This window comes from Pristiophorus japonicus, chromosome 21, assembly GCF_044704955.1.
Source record: "Pristiophorus japonicus isolate sPriJap1 chromosome 21, sPriJap1.hap1, whole genome shotgun sequence".
NCBI lineage: Eukaryota > Metazoa > Chordata > Chondrichthyes > Pristiophoridae > Pristiophorus > Pristiophorus japonicus.
The window spans coordinates 92012694-92027699 of record NC_091997.1 but is presented as its reverse complement, the minus strand read 5'-3'; positions in this window follow the sequence as shown (position 1 = coordinate 92027699).

The window sequence follows — 15006 nt, the reverse complement described above, 5'->3', positions numbered from 1 at the left end:
CCCAAGTGCAAACCATCCTTTTTGTACAGGTCCCACTTCCCCCAGAACTGGTTCCAATGTTCCAGGAATTTGAATCCCTCCCTCTTGCATCACTGTTCAAGCCACATATTTATTCTAAGTATCCTGCGCCCTCTACTCTGATTAGCACGTGGCACTGGAAGCAATCCAGAGATTACTACCTTTGAGGTCCTACTTTTTAATTTAACTCCTAGCTCCCTAAATTCAGCTTGTCGGACCTCTTCCTGCTTCTTACCTATATCGTTGGTACCTACATGTACCACGACAACTGGCTGTTCACCCTCCCTCTCCAGAATGCTTTGCAGCCGCTCTGAGACATCCTTGACCCTTGCACCAGGGAAGCAACATACCATCCTGGAGTCTCGGTTGCAGCCGCAGAAACTCCTATCTATTCCCCTTACAATAGAGTCTCCTATCACTATAGCTCTCCCACTCTTTTTCCCTCCCTTTTGTGCAGCAGAGCCACCCATGGTGCCGTGAACCTGGCTGCTGGTGCATTCCGCTGGTAAGTCATCTCCCCCAACAGTATCCAAAACGGGTTATCTGGGTCTGGGTTATACGGGCCTGTGTTATACGGGTGTGTGTTCTATGGGCCTGGGTTATACGGGCGTGGATTATATGGGCCTGGCTTATATGGGTGTGGGTTATACGAGCCTGGGTTATACGGATGTGGGTTATACGAGCCTGGTTTATACGGGCTTGCGTTATAAGGGCCTGGGTTATATGGGCCTGCATTATATGGGTGTGTGTTATACGGGCCTGGGTTATACTGCTGTGGGTTATATGGGCCTGGGTTACATGGGTGTGGGTTATATGGGTGTGGGTTATATAGGGCTGTGTTATACATGTTATGTCTTGGATAAAGAGTCAGACTAGATACTGCAAACTCAAAGTAAGTGTGACCGTAGTCCTTTATTACAGATCTCAGGGTGCCTCTCCAGTCTGTGAGGCCTCCTTATATACAGGTGCTCCCAAGGGATTGTGGGATCCCTTGGGACTCCAGGGGATAAGCCCTCTGGTAGTTAGACATGGTAATTACAGGTTTACATACATAACAACACTCCCCCGCCCCCCCAAAGTCAATAGTGTAACTATTTACAATGTGAGTCGATCTGGGGCCTTCCTTTCCCTAGTTGATCGTCTCGGGGCAAATGCTGGTATTGGTGAGTCGTTTGTTGGGCCCTCGCTGGGCTGCTGCGCAGCTGGCCTTGCTGGGCTGCTGTGGGTGGTGAGTCTTGCTGGGCTGCTACGGTTGATGGGTTCTGCTTCGTGGTCAACCCGCTGGGTCGGTTGCCACTTGTGTGTGTGTTGGAGGGTCGTAAAAGATAGCGTCTATTGTGGGTTGTTCTGGATAGTCCGTAAACCTGAGTTTGGTTTGGTCCAAGTTTTTTCTCCAGGTGAGTCCATTTGCGAGTTTGACCACAAACATCCTACTCCTCTCTTTGGCCAAAACAGTGCCAGCAATCCACTTTGGACCTTGTCCATAGTTCAACACAAATACAGGATCATTTACTTCAATTTCGTGTGACACATTTGCGCAATTATGATATGTATTCTGTTGAAGCCGCCTGCTGTCTATCTGTTCGTGTAGATCAGGGTGGACTAACGAGAGCCTTGTCTTAAGTGCCCTTTTCATGAGCAGTTCAGCGGGAGGGACCCCGGTGAGTGAGTGGGGTCTTGTGTGGTAACTCAGCAGGACTCGGAATAAGTGAGTCTGCAGTGAGCCTTCAGTTACCCTTTTCAAGCTCTGCTTGATTGTTTGAACTGCTCGTTCTGCCTGACTGTTGGACGCTGGCTTAAACGGGGCAGGCATGACATGTTTGACCCCATTGCGGTTCATGAATTCCTTGAATTCGACACTGGTAAAGCACGGCCCATTGTCACTTACAAGGACATCAGGCAGGCCTTGCGTGGCAAACATGGTCCGTAGGCTTTCAATGGTAGCAGCGAACGTGCTTGCCGACATTATCACACATTCAATCCACTTGGAGTACGTATCTACAACCACTAAAAACATTTTTCCCAAGAATGGGCCTGCATAGTCGACATAAACCCTAGACCACGGTTTGGAGGCCCTTAGTGACACCTCCCTGGGTGCATTGCTTAGCTGGGAACATGTATTGCATTTGTGCACACAGGAGTCTAAGTCTGCATCGATACCGGGCCACCACACATGAGATCTGGCTATTGCTTTCATCATTATAATGCCTGGGTGGATACTGTGGAGGTCACTAATGAAGGTGTCCCTGCCCTTTTTTTGGCACAACTACCAGATTACCCCATAGGAGGCAGTCTGCCTGTATAGACATTTCATCTTTGCGCTGCTGGTACGGCTTTATTTCTTCCTGCATCTCTAACGGGACACTAGACCAACTCCCGTGGAGCACACAGTTTTTTACTGAGGACAGTAAGGGGTCCTGGCTCGTCCAGGTTCTAATCTGTCGGGCGGTAACAGGTGATTGCTCACTCTCGAATGCTTCCATTACCATAACTAAGTCTGCGGGGGCTGTGCCATCTCCACCTCGGTGGTGGGCAATGGTAGCCTACTGAGAGCATCGGCACAGTTTTCTGTGCCTGGCCTGTGGCAGGTGCGTAGTTGTATGCGGACAACGTGAGCGCCCATCTCTGGATGCGGGCCGATGCATTCGTATTTACCCTCTTATTTTCTGAAAAGAGGGATATAAGTGTCTTATGGGCGGTTGCCAATTCAAATTTGAGCCCGAACAGATATTTATGCATTTCCTTTACCTCATAAACACACGTTAACGCTTCTTTTTCGATCATACTGTAGGCCCTCTCAGCCTTAGACAGACTTCTGGATGCATAAGCAACCGGTTGCAATTTCCCAAATTTATTAGCTTGTTGAAATACACACCCGACCCCGTACGACGACGTATCACATGCTTTCTCAAACGCATTTTCTTGGCTTTTACCCCATATCCATTCATCTCCTTTACACAGTAAAAAGTGCAGGAGTTCTAACAATGTGCTAAGACCCGGCAAGAAGTTACCAAAATAATTCAGGAGTCCTAGAAACGACCACAGCTCCATCACATTCTGTGGTCTTCGGCGTTCTTGATTGCCTCCGTCTTCTAATCGGTGGGCCTGATGCCGTCCGCCGCAATTCTTCTCCCCAGGAACTCCACTTCAGGTGCCAGGAAAATGCACTTCGAGCATTTTAGCCTGAGCCCCACACGATTAAGCCGACTAAGAACCTCCTCCAGGTTCTGCAGGTGCTAGATGGTGTCCCGACCTGTAACTAAGATGTCGTCCTGGAAGACCACGGTGCACGGGACCGACTTCAGCAAGCTTTCCATGTTTCTCTGGAATATCGGTGCGGCCAATTGAATCCCAAACGGGCATCTGTTGTAAACGAAAAGACCTTGTTGATGCAGGTGAGGCCTTTCAATGATTCCTCCAGCTCCTGCGTCATGTAGGTCGAGGTCAAGTCCAGCTTCGTGAACGTTTTCCCTCCTGCCAGCGTCGCAAATAGGTCGTCTGTCTTTGGTAGTGGGTATTGATCCTGCAGTGAGAAATGATTGATAGTTACTTTGTAATCACCACAGATTCTGACGATGCCGTCTCCCTTGAGGACTGGAATAATCGGACTGGCCCACTCATTGAATTCGATTGGCGAAATGATGCCCCCTCGTTGCAGCCTGTCCAGCTCGATCTCCACCCTCTCTCATCAGGTAAGGAACCGCTCTCACCTTATGATGGATGGGTCGCGCCCCCGGAATCAAATGGATCTGCACTTTTGCTCCTTGGAACTTCCCGTTGCTTGGTTCGAACAGCGAGGGGAACTTGCTTAGGACCTGGGCACATGAGGTATCGTCGACGGACGAAAGCGCTCAGATGTCGCCCCAGTTCCAGCGTATCTTTCCCAGCCAGTTCCTGCTGAACAGTGTGGGGTCATCGCCCGGTACCACCCAGAGTGGGAAATCATGCACCGCTCCATCGAAGGAGACCTTTACCGTAGCACTGCCAATTATGGGAATCAGTTCCTTTGCGTACGTTCTAAATTTAGTACAAATGTGAGTCAGGACTGGCCTTGAAGCCTTGTTGCACCACAACTTATCGAAAGTTTTTTAACTCATTATGGACTGGCTTGCGCCCGTGTCCAGCTCCTTGGACACCGGGAGTCCATTTAATTCAACCTTCAGCATTATTGGGGGACACTTTGTGGTAAATGTGTGCACCCCATATACCTCTGCCTCCTCGGTCTGAGGCTCTGGTTCGTCATGATCCACTGTGGATCTGTCCTCCTCTGCGACATGGTGGTTTGCAGGATTAGCAGGATTTGCAGCTCGCCTGCACATACGTTGGAGGTGTTCCATTGTTCCACAGCCCTTGCAAATGTATCCTTTGAAGCGGCATGAATGGAATCGATGAACACCCCCATAGCGCCAACAAGGAGTTAATTGTTTTGTATTCACCACCCTTGATGGCGGACTCTGAGTCATCTGCGGACGTGCAGCTACAGGCGTGTAAGTCCTGCCCTGTACATTTCGATTCGAAAAGTACTTTGTTCACAGTACTTGCAGCAGCACTAGTGTGCTGGGAAATTTGTTTGGTATTGTCACTGGTGGAGATAAACGCCTGGGCTATCGCTATGGCTTTACTCAAGGTTGGTGTCTCTACAGTCAAAAATTTGCAAAGTATTACTTCATGGCCAATGCCAAGTACAAAGAAGTCCCTGAGCTCCAAGTCTCCTTCAAATTCGCAATGTCCTGCAAGGTGCCTTAGCTCGGCGACATAGCTCGTCACTTCCTGACCTTCAGACCTCTTGTACGTGTAGAACCGATACCTCGCCATCGGGTTTAGATGCTCCCAGACCAGTGTGCACAACTCCTCATATGACTTGTCTGTGGGTTTTGCTGGAGCGAGCAGGTTTTTCATGAGGCCATACGTTGGTGCCCCGCAAACGGCGAGGAGGATCGCCCTTCGTTTGGCAGCGTTCCTTTCTCCTCCCAGCTCGTTGGCCACGAAGTATTGGTCGAGTCGCTCCACGAAGGTTTCGCAATCATCTCCCTCTGAAAATTTCTCCAGGATGCGCACAGTTCTCTGCATTGTTGGGTTGGGGTTCGTCATCTGTATCTCGTCGCCAGTTGTTATGTCTTGGATAAGGAATCAGACTAGATACTGCAAGCTCAAAGTAAGTGTGACCGTAGTCCTTTATTACAGATCTCAGGGTGCCTCTCTAGCCTGTGAGGCCTCCTTATATACAGGTGCTCCCAAGGGATTGTGGGAACCTTACTGGTTCACACTTTGACATAGAGTCTCACAAAGGGACACCCTGTTTTCTGGCCATTGATTTGTGGGGACCCATGCATATCGAATGTGTGCTGACAGTTTGACGAGACTGCCCGCTAACTGACTGAACCCGCAGAATGAAGCGACTGTGATTATTGCTCATTCGTAGATTCTCAACGGTGCGGGATTGTCCTCTAACTGACTCTGTGGACACATCCAAAATTCCCCAGTGATTCTCAGCCCCACCCTGTCTGGCAGCTCTAATCCCCTCTGACATGTCAGGCATGTAAGTGAAAGTGAACAGTAGTACTGACTGGCTTCCTGTTTCTCTGAATGCACGTAACCCAACACCCCTCATCACTCCAGGTCTGCACGTCTCCACACTCTGAGCGCTCCCTTGCTCAGTCACGCTTTGTCCTCACTAACTACTGTGAGGACTGCCTTTGTCCAGCCTGAAAGTACTGGATAAACTATTCTTAGTCAGTCAACTGCACAACAGTCCGAGTGTTGTCTCAGCCTCCATTCCTGAAATCCATTGTCCGACAAACAGAATGCAGAGCTCCTTGGTCCCCTGGCACTCCGCTCAGATGTACAGACTAAGACTTACCAATCAATATTTATCTCTCAACCAACGTCACAAAAACACATTATCTGGTCACTGTCACATTGCTGTGTGTGGGAGCTTGCTGTGCACAAACTTGCTGCCGCGTTTCCCACATTACAACAGAGAATACACTCCAAAGGTACTTCATTCACTGTAAAGTGCTTTGAGACGTCCTGAGGTTATGGAAAGTGGTGTAGAAATACAAGTTCTTTCTGTCTCACTCTAGCCCTGCCCCGCCCCTAGTAACACAGAGAGCAGATGCCTGCAATCGTTGTGAAAGTGTACACAGTAGGCTTCTTGTGCTTTAAAAAAATAATTTCCCCCACATTGAGGACACTGTTGTTCACCATTGTTCCACAGTGACCCTGACCTCTGACCCTGGGGTCACACCCCTGCTGCTGACCTCCTGAGCCGCCTGCAGCCAAATCTTGGTGGGGCAACGGGCTTCATAGCCCCTTACTACAGACACCGCTCCCTCCCTCCCCTTCCCCCCACTGCCCCAGCCCCTCCCCCTACTGCCCCAGCCCCTCCCTCTCCCCCCACTGCCCCAGCCCCTCCCCCTCAGTGCCCCCAGCCCCTCCCTCTCCCCTTCTCCCTACTGCCCCCAGCCCCTCCCGCTTCGCTTACTGCCCCCACACCCTTCCCCCACTGCCCCCAGCCCCAGTCCCTCCCTCTCTCCCCACTGCCTCCAGCCCCTCCCTCCCCCCACTGCCCCCAGCCGCTCCCTCTCCCCTCCCCCCACTGCTCTTAGCTCCTCCCTCTCCCCTCCCCCTCACTGTCCCCTCCCTCTCCCTTGCCTCTCACTGCCCCCACCCCATCCGCCTCCCCTCACTGCCCCCAGCCCCTCCCTCCCCCTCACTGATTCTGTCACTGTGTGACTCCGTGTCAAATTTTGACTGATAACACTCCTCTCAAGTGCCTTGGGACATTTTACTATGTTAAAGGCGCTATATAAATGCAAGTTGTTGTTGTCTCCGCAGTAATGCCTGAGAATCAGAAGTTAAACTGTGTGAGGAGAGCGATAGACCCCAGGAGAGGGAAGGAGCCTCCAATTATTGACAGCAGGCCGAGTCTATATTGATTACAGGTCATCAATCATTACATGAAAAGCGATCTAAAGACTGCATTCAAAATAAGTTAGAAAAATACATTGTCTACACTGCTCAGTCATCATAGCAACATTACCCCTGTTGTGTATGGAGAAAGAGTCAGACTGAACACAGTGAGCTCAAAGTAAAGTGTGACCTTAGTCTTTTATTGCAGGTCTCCAGAGTGCCTATCCAACCTGTGAGGCCTCCTTAAATACCTGTGCTCCAGGGAATGACTCCAGGGAATGAGCCCTCTGGTGGCTGTACAGAGTAAATACAAGTCCACATACATAACAACGCTCCCCCCCCAAAGTAAATAGTGTGACTATTTACAATGTGAGTCGATCTGGGGCCCTTCTTGCCCTGGTTGATCGTCTCGGTGTGAAAGCTGGTGTTGTTGAATCATTTGTTGGGCCTTCGCCGGGCTGCCTGGTGTGTTGCGCCCTGCTGGACTGCTGTGAATGATGGGTTCTGCTTTGTGGTCAGCCGTGGTGCCGGTTGGGGGATCAAAAAATGTAGGGTCCAAGGTGGGTTGCTCAGGATAGTCCGTGAATCTGAGTTTGATTTGGTCCAAGTGTTTCTGGTGAATGAGTCCATTTGAAAGTTTGACCCGAAACACTCTGCTCCCCTCTTTGGCCACGACAGTACCGGGAAGCCACTTGGGACCTTGTCCATAATTTAATACAAATACAGGATCATTGATTTCAATCTCGCGTGGCACATTTGCGCTATCATGGTATGCACTTTGTTGAAGCCGCCTGCTTTCTACATGTTCATGTAGATCAGGGTGAACTAACGAGAGCCTTGTCTTAAGTGCTCTTTTCATGAGCAGTTCCCAGTGAGTGAGTGGGGTCTCGTGTGGTAGCTAAGCAGGATTCGGGATAGGCGAGTCTGCAGTGAGCCTTCAGTTACCCTCTTCAAGCCCTGCGCTCTCTGCCTGACCATTGGACGCTGGTTTAAACGGGGCAAATGTGACATGTTTGATCCTGTTACGGGACATGAATTCTTTGAACACAGCACTGGTAAAACATGGCCTGTTGTCGCTCACCACGACATCGGGTAAGCCGTGTGTGGCAAACATGGCCCGCAGGCTTTCAGTGGTGGCAGCGGACGTGCTAGCTGACATTATCTCACATTCAATCCACTTGGAGTACGTGTCTACAACCACAAGGAAAATTTTACCCAAGAACGGGCCTGCATAGTCGACGTGTACCCTAGACCACGGTTTGGAGGGCCAAGACCATAAACTTATCGGCGCCTCCCTGGGTACATTGCTCAACTGCGAGCATGTATTACATCTGTGAATGCAGGACTCTAAGTCTGCATCGATACCGGGCCACCACACGTGGATCTGGCTATTGCTTTCATCATTACGATGCCTGGGTGGGTACTGTGGAGGTCACTGATGAAGGTGTCTCTGCCCTTCTTGGGGACCACTACTCGATTGCGCCACGAAAGGCCTGTATAGACATTTCATCTTTGCGGCGCTGGAACAACTTTATCTCTTCCTGCATTTCCACTGGGACACTGGACCAGCTCCCGTGAAGCACACACCTATTGACTAGAGATAATAAGGAGTCCTGGCTTGTCCAGGTTTTGATCTGCTGGGCCATTGACGGGTGATTGCTCACTCTCAAATGCTTCCATAACCATATCTAGATCTGCGGGCTGCGTCATTTCCAACCCCGTGGTGGGCAATGGCAACCTACAGAGAGCATCGGCACAGTTTTCTGTGCCTGGCCTGTGGCGGATGGCGTAGTTGTATGCGGACAATGTGAGCGTCCATCTCTGGATGCGGGCCGATGCATTGGTGTTTATCCCTTTACTCTCGGAAAACAGGGATATAAGTGGCTTATGGTCAGTTTCCAATTCGAATTTTAGCCCAAACAGGTATTGATGCATTTTCTTTACCCCATAGACACACACTAATGCTTCTTTTTCAATCATGCTGTAGGCTCTCTCAGCCTTAGACAGACTCCTGGATGCATAAGCAACCGATTGCAGCTTCCCGAAATCATTAACTTGTTGCAATACACACCCGAGGCCATATGACGACGCATCACATGCTCGTACCAAACGCTTACATGGATCATACAATACAAGCAATTTGTTTGAGCATTACAATTTTCTCGCTTTTACAAAGGCATTTTCTTGGCTTTTGCCCCAAACCCATTCGCCCCCTTTTTGTAGTAAGACATGGGGCCCAAGTTTCGGGCCGTGCCTAGAACGGCGCAGCCCCGACCTGGATGCCCATTTTTCGCGCCACAAAGTGCGCCAAAAAAATACTTACCTATTCTCCGGCTCCCTGCAGGTCCTCTGGAGCTGGGCGCGGTGCAGCACGAGCTGTGGGGGGCGAAGCCAGGTCCCTGCGCTGAAAACAGCCTGCCGGGACCTCTGCACATGCGCGCTACAGTGGGCGCGCATGTGCAGTAGCTCCAGGTGCCCAAAACTGTGGAAGGGGCCCGAAGCACGCAGCCCCTAGCCCTGGCCGAATGGCCTCACTGGGGCTGCGTGGATCAGGCTGCACCTCCCTCGCCCAGCTCCTGCTTCCTCCCGACACGATTCCCCCCCCCCCCCCGCACCCCCAGACCCGACCTGACCCGACTCGACTCCCGCTCCCACTCCCCTCCCCCGCCCTCGGACCGGACCCGACCCGACTCGACTCCCGCTCCCACTCCCCTCCCCCACCCCGCCCCTGCACCTGACCCGACCCGACTCGACTCCCACTCCCCCCACCTCGCCCCCACCCCCGGACCGGACCTGACCCTCCCCCGGACCCGATCCAACCTGACCCGACCGCCTCGACTCCCGCTCCCACTCCCCTGCCCCGCCCCCGGACCGGACCCGACCCATCCCCCTGATCCGACCCAATCCCCAGCCACCTACCTGTAAATCCGGTGCTGGAGGCGGGCCCCGCCCGAAGTCTTGGGCCCGGCCCGTTCAGCCTCCCTCTCCTCTCTCCCCTCCCTCCCTCCTTCCCCTCCCTCCCTCCTTCCCCTCCCTCCCTCTCCCCCCTCCCTCCCCTCCCTTCTCCCGCTCCCTCCCTCTCCACCTCTCCCATCCTCTCCCTCTCCCCCTCTCCCTCCTCCTGCCCCCCCTTCCCCCCTCTCTCCCACCCCCCCTCCACCCTCCCTCACTGTCAGAAACACAGACACTGACAGATAGAGAGTGAGAGACATACACAGACAGACAGAGAGATAGAGACACTGACAGAGACACACTGGGGGGGGAGGGGGGGGGGCATCCCAGCACACTGTTGGAGGGCTCCCGGTGCTGCAGTCAGTCGGTAAGTAGAACATTTTTTATTTATTGATTTTTAAATTTTTTTTATTTTTTATTAATTTTTTTTGATTGATTTAATGGTTGATTTATTGATGTATTTATCATTTATTATTGATGATGGCTCTTTATTTGTAAAACTGCAGTGTTTGATGTTTGTAAACTTCCCTTTAACCCCCCCCCTATTCCCTATGCCTGATTTGTAACCTACGCCTGATTTTCTAAGTGTAGGCAAGGTTTTTCTGAGCGTACAAAAATCTACACTTACTCCATTCTAAGTTAGTTTGGAGTAAGTTTTCACTGCCTAAACTTTCAAAACGGCATAAGTGGCCGGACACGCCCCCTTTTGAAAAAAAAAATCTGTTCCAAACTGAAACTGTTCTAACTGACTAGAACTGGAGCAAACTAAATGCCGAGAATTGCAATTTCTAAGATACTCCATTCTAAACCAGTTGCTCCAAAAAAACAGGAGCAACTCAGGCCAAAACTTAGCCCCCTGTAGTGGTTGTAGCAGGGTGCTGAGACCCAGTAAGAAGTTACCAAAGTAGTTCAAGAGTCCCAGAAACGACCGCAGCTCCGTCACGTTCTGTGGCCTCGGTGCGTTCTCGATTGCCTCCGTCTTCGCGTTGGTGGGCCTGATGCTGTCCGCCGCAATCCTCCTTCCCAAGAACTCCACTTCAGGTGCCAGGAAAACGCACTTCGAGCATTTTAACCTGAGCCCCACACAGTTGAGTCGACTAAGAACCTCCTCCAGGTTCTGCAGTTACTCGACTGTGTTCTGACATGTGACCAAGATGACGTCCTGGAAGACCACTGTGTGCAGGACCGACTTCAGTAAATTTTCCATGTTTCTCTGGAATATCGCCGCTGCTGATCGGATTCCAAACGGGCATCTGTTATAAACAAAAAGGCCCTTGTGCGTGTTGATGCAGGTGAGAGCCTTTGATGATTCCTCCAGTTCCTGCGTCATGTAGGCTGAAGTCAGATCCAGCTTCGTGAACGTCATTCCTCCCGCCAGCGTTGCAAAGAGGTCGTTGACCTTTGGTAGTGGGTATTGGTTCTGCAGGGAGAAACAATTGATAGTTACTTTGTAATCGCCACAGATTCTGATGGTGCCATCTACCTTGAGAACCGGGACAATAGGATTGGCCCACTCGCTGAACTCGATTGGTGAAATGATGCCCTCTCGTTGCAGCCGGTCTAGATCAATCTCTACCCTTTCTCTCATCATGAACGGTACTGCTCTCGCCTTGTGATGAATGGATCGCGCCCCCGGAATTAGGTGGATCTGCACTTTTGCTCCTTGGAATTTCCCGATGCCTGGTTCGAACAGTGAAGGAAATTTGTTTAAGACCTGGGCACACGAAGTGTCGCCAGCGGGCGATAGCGCTCGGACATCGTCCCAGTTCCAGCGTATCTTCCCCAGCCAGCTCCTGCCGAGCAGTGGGGGACCATCGCCCGGTACCACCCAGAGTGGTAGCTTGTGCACCGCTCCATCGTAGGAGACCTTCATGGTAGCACTGCCGATTACAGGAATCAGTTCTTTCGTGTAAGTTCTTAGTTTCGTGTGAAGTGGAGTTAAGACTGGCCTTGATGCCTTGTTGCACCACAATCTTTCGAAAGTCTTTTTGCCCATGATGGACTGACTCGCGCCCGTGTCCAGTTCCATTGACACTGGGAGTCCAGTTAGTTCAACATTCAGCATTATTGGGGGACAATTCATGCACCCCCGTACCTCTGCCTCCTCTATGTGAGGCTCTGGTTCGTCGTGATCCTCCGTGGATCTGTTCTCCTCTGCAACATGGTGGTTTGCAGGTTTAACAGGCTTAGCAGCTCGTCTGCACACTCATTGGAGGTGTCACATTGTTCCACGGCCCTTACAAATGTACTCTTTGAATCGGCATGAATGGAAACGATGATCACAATCTGTCGAGGAAATTTTAGCTTAAATTAACTCAGCGGAGACTTTCAGAGTCGTGCTTCGAGAGAAAGTTTATTTTTAACGAGATATCTCGGAGAGCCCGCTTAGTCCACACTAAGGCAGAACTCTGACTTTTACAGGAAAACCCGCGCTATATTTATACAGTAAAAAGAGGAGTTTTATCTTCAAATTCCACACATTAACATTAATCATATTACTCCGAGAATACAAAGGTCATCCCGGAAGGCACACATTATCTGTTCTTGCATAGTTTCTCCCTGTCTGTGTCGATAATCAGTTTTAGGAGACTCATGCAAGGAACAGATAATCAGTTTTTGTTTTCTTAAGACAAAGAAGTTTGGGTGTTTTCTCTAGCTCCATTATTTCTACAATATCAGCAAGAAGTGATTTTAACCCTTCCCTTTACCATACTACATAGATCGTTTTCTTCCACACTCCCACAGCATCAGCAAGGTGTTAATGGCCTTGCATTCATCACCCTTGATGGTGGACTCTGAGACATCTGCAGACGTGTAGCTGCAGGTATGTGTGACCTGCCCTATACGTTACGATTCGAAAACAACATCACTTTGTTCACAGTACTTGTAGCAGCCTTTTGTGCTGAGAGATTTGCTTCGTATTGTCACTGGTGGCAATGAACGCCTGGGCTATCGCTATGGTCTTACTCAAGGTTGGGGTCTCTACAGTCAAAAGTTTGCAAAGTATGGTTTTGTGGCCAATGCCAAGTACGAAAAAGTCTCTGATTATGTGCTCCAAATGTCCTTCAAATTCTCAATGTCCTGCAAGGCATCTTAGCTTGGCGACATAACTCGCCACTTCCTGACCTTCAGACCTTTTGTAGATGTAGAACCGGTACCTCGCCATCAGAACGCTTTCCTTCGGGTTCAAATGCTCTCAGACCAGTGTGCACAAATCATTGTATGATTTCTCCATGGGTTTCGCTGGAGTGAGCAGATTCTTCATCAGGCCATATGTTGGTGCCCCACAGACGGTGAGGAGGATCGCTCTATGTTTGGCAGCGCTCTCTTCTACATCTAGCTCATTGGCCACGAAGTATTGGTCGAGTCGCTGCACAAACGTTTCCCAATCATCTCCCTCCGAAAATTTCTCCAGGATGCCCACTGTTTTCTGCATCTTTGGGTTCTCTATCTGTATCTCGTCGCCAGTTGTTATGTATGGAGAAAGAGTCAGACAGAACACTGTGAGCTCAAAGTAACGTGTGACCTTAGTCTTTTATTGCAGGTCTCCAAAGTGCCTCTCCAACCTGTGAAGCCTCCTTAAATACCTGTGCTCCCAAGGGATTATGGGATCCCTTGGGACTCCAGGGGATGAGCCCTCTGGTGGCTGTACAGAGTAAATACAAGTCCACATATATAACAACCCCCGCGCTGCCTAATTCTGCAAATCTTCAGGTCCAATAAATGTAATTAATTATAGCTATCACCTGGTGATTGGTCGAACATTTTACAGGTAACCTGATCAAAGATATTTTGGGAATTATTCTAACAATGTTTTAACATTCTGAAACAAACTCCAAACCCAACGTAGATTTTAATCATTTAAAACAACAGTAAATTTATTTGATTAGGCAAAGGATAACTGCAATTTCTGGAAACCCAAACCCACGACCTCTACCGCCAGAAAGACAAGGGCGGCAGGCGTATGGGAACACCACCACCTCCACGTTCCCCTCCAAGTTACACAGCATCCTGACTTGGAAATATATCGGCTGTTCCTTCATCGTCGCTGAGTCAAAATCCTGGAACTCCCTCTCTAACAGCATTGTGGGAGCACCTTCACCACACGGACTGCAGCGGTTCAAGAAGGCGGCTCACCACCACCTTCTCAAAAGCAATTAGGGATGGGCAATCAATGCCGGCCTTGGCAGTGACGCCCACATCCCAGGAACAATTTTTTTAAAAATCTGAACTAAAATGAGAAAATGCTCACCAGGCCAATCATCAGCCGTGGAGAGAGCACATTAATACTTCATGGTTCCATCTGAACTAAAAGCTGAACAAAGAATCTAAAAGAATCGGATCGAAGGGGAGGTGAAGCACAGATGATGGTTGAATGACGACCAACCAATTGAGAAGGAAAGCAGGAGATGGTTAAATGACTGGGGTGACAGTGGAATCGAGCATTTAAGAGAAGCCGGAGATGTGAGAGAGACACACAGAGCTGATGAACAGGATGCGCTCTTTCAGTGACTGCTCCTGACGGCAGGACAGGGCAATGGACCTTCTGCCCAAAGCTCCTCGGACATGTCAGCAACTATTCCCTTGAGGCCACATCCCTTCAGAGCAGGTGTGCAATGGGCCGTTTGGAGACTTGCCGCTGTGGTTTGTGCACACATTGTAGCTGTGCAAAAGTTGGAGCCCCAGGACAGGAGGCCACCATTTGGCTGATGATGCTAGTGTCTGTGCTCCGAGCTGGGAGCGCCTATGTTAACCGCATCCCCAACACCCTTTCATGCTCTTCACGGATTTACCTCATTCTCCATTCGTTGCCTCCATTGACTTGTCATCAAGTTGGGTCGCCAACTCTGATTGGATGGATTCCTGAAGGTTTCATCACATGACCTCCAATCATCCTGCCCGGTTAAACAGCCTTTCTTCCCATCTTCAATATCTTTATGACCAATAAATGAAAGTTTTCAAAGAAAAACACATTTTTTTCATGTCTTGTAGGGATACAGATGTTACAGTGATTTGTGGGCCTGCCAAACAAAGTCACCCTACTTTACTCTCTATGTTCATCAATCAAAGTTACCATTGATGTTACATTGCACACAGCATTGAAACAGTTTACGCAATACAGCA